This window comes from Schistocerca americana, chromosome 4 (genome assembly GCF_021461395.2).
Source record: "Schistocerca americana isolate TAMUIC-IGC-003095 chromosome 4, iqSchAmer2.1, whole genome shotgun sequence".
Lineage (NCBI taxonomy): Eukaryota > Metazoa > Arthropoda > Insecta > Orthoptera > Acrididae > Schistocerca > Schistocerca americana.
Genome location: NC_060122.1, coordinates 674,153,453 through 674,161,011, shown reverse-complemented (window position 1 = coordinate 674,161,011; position 7,559 = coordinate 674,153,453). Strand labels below are relative to the sequence as shown.

The 7,559-nt window shown below is 42.9% G+C and overlaps 1 pseudogene; it reads left to right on the top strand.

Annotated features, from left to right (window-relative positions):
* Positions 1-7,156: 7,156 nt before the first annotated feature.
* On the top strand, positions 7,157-7,274 carry LOC124614361 (annotated as a pseudogene).
* Positions 7,275-7,559: the final 285 nt, after the last annotated feature.

The following is a 7,559-nucleotide window of genomic DNA, read 5'->3' as shown; positions in this document are numbered from 1 at the left end:
CGAGCCGCTTGTATGAATATCAAGAGCCCAGATGGAAAACAATTTCTAAGCAAAGAATGGAAGGCAGAAAGGTGGAAGAAGTATACAGAGGATCTAAACAAGAGCGATGCACTTGAGGGCAATATTATGTAGATGAAAGTGGACATATACGAAGATGAAACGGGAGATATGATACTACGTGAAGCGTTTGACAGAGCACTGAAAGACATAAATCGAAACAAGGCCCCAGGAGTAGACAACAATCGATTTAAACTGCTGACAGCCTTGGGAGAGCCTGCCATTGCAAAACTCTACCATCTGGTGAGCAGATGTATGACAAAGGCGATATACCCTCAGACTTCAAGAAGACTGTAATAGTTCCAATCCCAAAGAAAGCAAGTGTTGACAGGTGTGAAAATTATCGAACTATCAGTTTAATAAGTCACAGCTACAAAATACTAACACGAATTCTTTACAGACGAATGGAGAAACTGGTAGAAGCCGACCTCGGGGAAGATCAGTTTGGATTCCATAGAACTGTTGGAACACGTGAGGCAATACTGACCCTACAACTTATCTTAGAAGATAGATTAGGGAAAGGCAAACCTACGTTTCTAGAATTTGTAGACTTAGAGAAAGCTTTTGAAAATGTTGACTGGAATACACTGTTTTAAATTCTGAAGGTGGCAGGGATAAAATACAGGGAGCGAAAGGCTATTTACAATTTGTACAGAAACCCGGTGGCAGTTACGAGAGTCGAGGGGCATGAAAGGGAAACAGTGGTTGGGAAGGGAGTGAGACAGGGTTGTAGCCTAACCACGATGTTATTCAATCTGTATATTGAGCAATCAGTAAAGAAAAGAAAAAAAAAAGTAGTAGGAACTGAAATCCATGGAGAAGAAATAAAAACCTTGAGGCTTCCCGACAACGCTGTAACTCTGTCAGAGACACCAAAAGACCTGGAAGAGCAGTTAAATGGAATGGACTGTGTCTTGAAAGGAGGATATAAGATGAACATCAACTAAAGCAAAACGAGGATAATGGAATGAAGTCGAATTAAATTAGGTGATCAGATGATGATGGTCGAAGCGGAGAGGATATAAAATGTAGACTGGCTATGGAAAGGAAAGTGTTTCTGAAGAAAAGAAGTTTGATAACATCGAGTATAGATTTAGGTGTCAGGAAGTCTTATCTGAATGTATTTGTATGGAGTGTAGCCATGTATGGAAGTGAAACATGGAGAAGAGAATAGAAGGTTTCGGAAAGTGGTGCTACAGAAGAATGCTGAAGATTAGACGGGTAGATCACGTAACTAATGAGGAGATGCTGAATAGAATTGTGAAGAAGAGGAATTTGTGGCACAACTTGACTAGAGGAAGGGATCGGTTGGTAGGACACATCCTGAGGTGTCAAGGATCACCAGTTTACTATTGGAGGTCAGCGTGGAGGGTAAAAATCGTAGACGGAGACTAAGAGATGAATACACTAAGCAGATTCAGAAGGATGTAGGTTGCAGTAAGTACTGGGAGATGAAGAAACTTTCACAGGATAGAGTAGTATGGAGGGCTGCATCAAACCAGTCTCTGGACTGAAGACCACAACAACAACAACAGCATAAAACACCATCAGACAACATAAAAGTACCAGTTTCGGTTTTACAATTCATCTAATTTTTCTGTTATGCACTAAAGCATACCTAGTGTACCGTGATAACCTATGAAATACTTAAAAACGTGAAGTGCTGAGGAAAGGTTTAGTGCAGCGGTATGTCATATATCTCGTCACCTACAGCTGCTCATGCAAGAGCTCATTATTTAAGAGTTATGGGACAGTACCAGTGACATAAGCACCAGTGTCGCATGCGAACCTTGTATAGGCCAGAGCGAAGTTGTCTCTCTAAATTACAGCAATCTCGAAACGTGGCGGCGGCAATGAAAACATTCTGCCACCGAGACTGGGTCAGGGCAAAACACATCAGCGTTTCTGGCGAGCCAGGCAGCACACTTCAGCAGAATGTAGTTGGACTATGCAACCATGGTGTCGTCAGTTTCGTATGCGAAGAAAGAAAGGCTCTTACGAATCAGTTCTTTGTTACAAAAAACTCGTTAAGCAAGCAGAGCAGAAGGGAAACTCTGGTACCTATGTAATAGCAAGCCCTGTGTGGTTATGACGAATGACGCCGGACAAACATTAACTACTACTTCGCTCCATAAATACCCTAGCAGTTTAGCTCACAAGGCAGTCGATTCCGTGAGTGTAGCGAAGTGACGTCTGGCACAAGTCTGATGTAATTTTCCTGCACGCTACGGACTGAAACAGCAGCTACTGGGAGAGATGACTAGATCGCTATAATAACCAGTAGCAGATTTGAACACTCCAGTCTGCCTGTGCTGCTAATGGGAGGATCTGGAGGTCTTCCTGTTCCACTAGGATCAGCACATCAGTGTTCCTGACATTTCGGCGGACTGAATATCGCCTACTGGACGGCAGGCCAATATCGTCGAACTACACGGCCACATGTCAACCGTCATCGGGGTTCGACGGATGACGATGAAGGATGACGAGTGGGAGGGGACAGAGTACCTCGCAAGTGGACGTGTGTCAATTCAATACCCGCGCCGCCATTACTCACTGCAGCGTCGTCGCGGTCCAGCCAGAGCCGGGGCCGCCGAAGGCGGCGAACCGCCAGTGTGGCAGCTGGCCGGAACAAAGTGCATGGTGTCAGCTGCCGCGAGCGGGCTGAAGCTGCTTTCGACGCGACTCCTCAGTGGGCAATGGCACACGATGCTCATCGCAAGTCAAGATGCTAATCGTATTTTTATGGAAATAAATAACTAATTCTGGATCTTCTTTCACTGTGCCTACCTACAACTATACAGGGTGGTCCATTGATCGGGACTGGGCCAAATATCTCACGAAATAAGTCTCAAACGAAAAAAGTACAAAGAACGAAAACTTGTCTAGCTTGAAGGGGGAAACCAGATGGTGCTATTGTTGGCCCGCTAGATGGCGCTGCCATAGGTCAAACGGATATCAACTGCGTTTTTTTTAAAATAGGAACCCCCATTTTATTACATATTCGTGTAGTACGTGAAGAAATATAAATGCTTTAGTTGGACCACTGTTTTCGCTTTGTGACAGCTGGCTCACAATTTTAGACGAGCAGTTGGTAACAGGTAGACTTTTTAAATTAAAATACAGAACGGAGGTACGTTTGAACATTTTCTTTCGGTTGTTCCTATGTGATACTTATCATTTATGAGAACGCATGCTGTTACAGCATGATTGCCTGTAAATACCACATTAATGAGATAATTGCTCAAAATGATGTCCGTCAAGCTCAGTGCATTTGGAAATAAGTGTAACGACATTCCTCTCAACAGCGAGTAGTTCGCCTTCCGTAATGTTCGCACATGCATTGACAATGCGCTGACGCATGCTGTCAGGCGTTGTCGGTGGATCACGATAGCAAATATCCTTCAACTTTCCCCTCAGAAAGAAATCCGGTGACGTCAGAGGCGGTGAACGTGCGGGCCATGGTATGGTGCCTCGACGAACAATCCACCTGTCATGAAATATGCTTTTCAGTACCGCTTCAACCGCACGCCAGCTATGTGCCGGACATCCATCATGTTGCAAGTACATCGCCATTCTGTCATGCAGTGAAACATCTTGTAGTAACATCGGTAGAACATTACAAAGGAAATCAGCATACATTGCACCATTTAGATTGCCATCGATAAAGTGGGGGCCAACTATCCTTCCTCCCATAATGCCGCACCATACATTAACCTGCCAAGGTCGCCGATGTTCCACTCGTCGCAGCCATCGTGGATATTTCGTTGCCCAGCAGTGCATATTATGCCGGTTTATGTTACCGCTGATGGTGAATGACGCTTCATTGCTAAATAGAAAGCGTGCAAAAAATCTGTCATCGTCCCGTAATTTCTCTTGTGCCATTGCCAGATCTGTACACGACGTTCAATGTCGTCGCCATACAATTCCTGGTGCATATAAATATGGTACGGATACAATCGATGTTGATGTAGCATTCTCAACACCGACGTTTTTGAGTTTCCCGATCCTCACAAGATTTGTCTGCTAATGATGTGCAGATTAGCCGCGACAGCAACTAAAACACCTACTTGGGCATCATCATTTGTTGCAGGTCGTGGTTGACGTTACACATGTGGCTGAACACTTCCTGTTTCCTTAAATTCCGTAACTATCCGTCGAACGGTCCGGACACTTGGATGATGTCGTCCAGGATACCGAGCAGCATACATAACACAGGCCCGTTGGGCATTTTGATCACAATAGCCATATATCAACACGATGTCGACCTTTTCCGCAATTGGTAAACGGTCCATTTTAACACGGGTAATGTATCACGAAGCAAATACCGTCCGCACTGGCGGAATGTTACGTGATACCACGTACTTATACTTTTGTGACTATTACAGCGCCATCTATCACAAAGTGAAAAAAGTTGATCAACTAAAACATTGATATTTCCTTACGTACTACATGAATTCGTAATAAAAAAAGGGGGTTCCCATTTTTAAAAAAATTCAGTTGATATCCGTTTGACCTATGGCAGCGCCATCTAGCGGGACAACCATAGCGCCATCTGGTTTTCCCCTTCAAGCTAGACGAGTTTCGTTCTTTGTAGTTGTTTCGTTTGATGCTTATTTCGTGAGATATTTGGCCCGGTCACTATCAATGAACCACCCTGTAGGTCACTACCACCCTTCCGAGGAAAACTGGCAAGGAGCGATGTGGGAGAGTGCCTCCTGACACAGAACCAACTTAACTCATGCCCTTCCAATGGTCGCATCTTGCAACTAGCATCTGCGTGCACCGGTAGTGACCGTACAAAAGAAAAGAACAGACAGAACTGAGGTAGCGATTATAGGTACCACGAAAGTCGTACAATTATTCATTCAAATCCAGTTCCAAATCTAGCAGAAACCTTAGAAAGTTAGGAAGAGTGTAGATATTTTTCCATCATCGATCTGTGTAGTGGCTATCACTAGCTAAAAGTAGCACCGGAGATCTAGACGAAAATAACATTTGCGTTTGATCAGTACCAGTATCATCGTATTCTGTTTGGATTAAAGAATGCCCCAGCCACAGTTCAAGGTTTACTTGATGGCGTATCGAGAGAACTGAAACCAAGAAAATGTATGGTATGTACCAAGAAATTTCGGCCTTGTAGCCGCTCGTCGTCAGCGGCACACCACGATATGTCGCCTGGGCACCTACCAGTCATCCTCAGATGATCCGCCGAAGACTGACGTAGACGTCCTCCGTTACGCAATATATAGCGCGCTGGAAATATTTCACGCATACGTCCAAATCCTATTTCAACGGATTTTTTAATAATTAAGTGCCAAAACGATGTTGCTGTTACCAAAATTATTGTTTTACCATACGCTATTGAATGTCCAATGGAGATGCAATGTTCGGCAATTGCAGACTCTTGGTTGCCAAAGGCGTGTGCAGCATTGATCTTCAGTACAGCGTTCTTCCATGGTGCACATGGTCTGGCCTATAAAAGTCGTACCACACTTACTGGGTGCTTTGTAAACTCCATTTTCCCACAATACTTAATTCTCCTTCACTGGTCCCAGCATATCGGCAGTCTCAAATGGCGGGCATAAAATCATTTTCACATTAAAATTCCAAAGGATTTCTGCCATTTTAAATGACACATTGCCAACAAAGAGAAGAAAAGCTAGAGACATTTCCAGCGTGCTCTCTTCCTTATCTACTTCTGGTTCTTGATTTTATCTAATAGTGCCCCATTAGTTTGGTGGTTTGAATATTTTCCATGAACACTGTTTTTAGGTAGACGAGCTCTATAGACAAATTATATGCATCTGAGACCATGTGAGCTCTGTGTACAATTGTTTTAAGCACACTCATAGGTTGCGACGGGTGATGACAGGTCGAGACTGTAAATACAGATTGATATGTTTGGGCTTATGATGAATGAATGCCCCAGAGAGCTATCATTCTTCTATCTAGCCAAAAATGCGATCTTTCTCTAATTCCATACTGGTTCTGATGTTCATATGAATTGAGTTGAGATGACGGAAAAGCTCCATTAGTGTCTCTTCTCCATGACGCCACACTAAGAAAGTATCGACCATAAGTAACGACGCGGCTTTCTTCAGCCATTTGAAAACTATCGACTCACTTTGGTGATATCTTCTTTTGCAATGCAGTCCGCCCGCCTGCACAGTCAGAAAACGAATAACGTTTCTCGACTGAGTGAATTTTAGCAGAAGCAGTTTTGTTATATGTATCTACAGGGCGTAACTAATATTTTTCATTTTACTTTCATGATAAATCAGCTCTTAAAAGAGAGATAGTTTCTGAGTGAAAACTTCGATACCTAACTACATGTTTTATACAATACACCGCCAAGTTACAATTCCGATATTCACATGCAATCCTGTTACAGAAAAGTTTACAAACGTATGTTCTGTTGAATACTCGCTGTTATCTAAACCAGACTCTTCGAACGTTCAGTTCTCAGTCATGAATTGTATAACATGCCACAGTGATTTTAATTAATTAAAAAAATCACAGTTTACAGAGGGAAAAAAACGATTTCATGCGTTCGTCTTCACTCGTCTGCGGTTATTTTGCGACATTTCTTTGTCGGGTTTACTCATAATCCTGCAAATTTAAAATCATTCTTCAGAGCTCCTAATACACATGTCCTACCATCCTGACCACTAAGCTCAGAATCCTTCTAAACTCCACAAATCAATTCATTCGCTCAAAAAATGCACGAACGTGCTGTCGTCTGATTGGATGAGAAATATCGTAACTAATGATCTGTCAGTATTACACGTCGCTATCCCACATCTTTTAAATTAGATCGATAACAAATTACTCTCTTTTCGAAGCAATTTATTAAAAGAACAAATTTATAAAACCCTATATATCAATACAATTCCTTCTTTATCTTACTAAATTACTTGAGCATATTTGTTGTTTCCCCAGTACCATAATCTAGCGTATTATATATATGATTCACTCTCTTTCTGAACAGACACAATTATAACAGTTAATGACTACAACAATATTCATTTATCATCTTACTTCTCATGTACAACTTCATTAATGCTAATAACTAATATTAAATTTGCAGTAATTCGTACAAGCCAACGGCCTTACTGCAGTGGTAACACCAGTTCCCATCAGATTACCGTAGTTAAGCGCTGTCGGGCTAGGCTAGCACTTGGATGGGTGACCATCTGGTCTGCCGAGCACTGTTGGCAAGCGGGGTGCACTCAGCCCATGTGAGGCAAACTGGAGCTACTTGACTGAGAGGTAGTGGCTCTGATCTGGTGAACTGACACAAGGCTGGGAGAGCGGTGTGCTGACCACATGCCCCTGCATATCCGCATCCAGTGAAGCCTATGGGCTGAGGATGACATGGCGGCCGGCTGGTCCCGTTGGGCCTTCATGGCCTGTTCGGGTGGAGTTAAGCTTAGTTTTAGTAATTCATACAAGTCACATTATTTTCAGAAGATAGCTTTTAGTTTCTATAAGATACTGTTTTG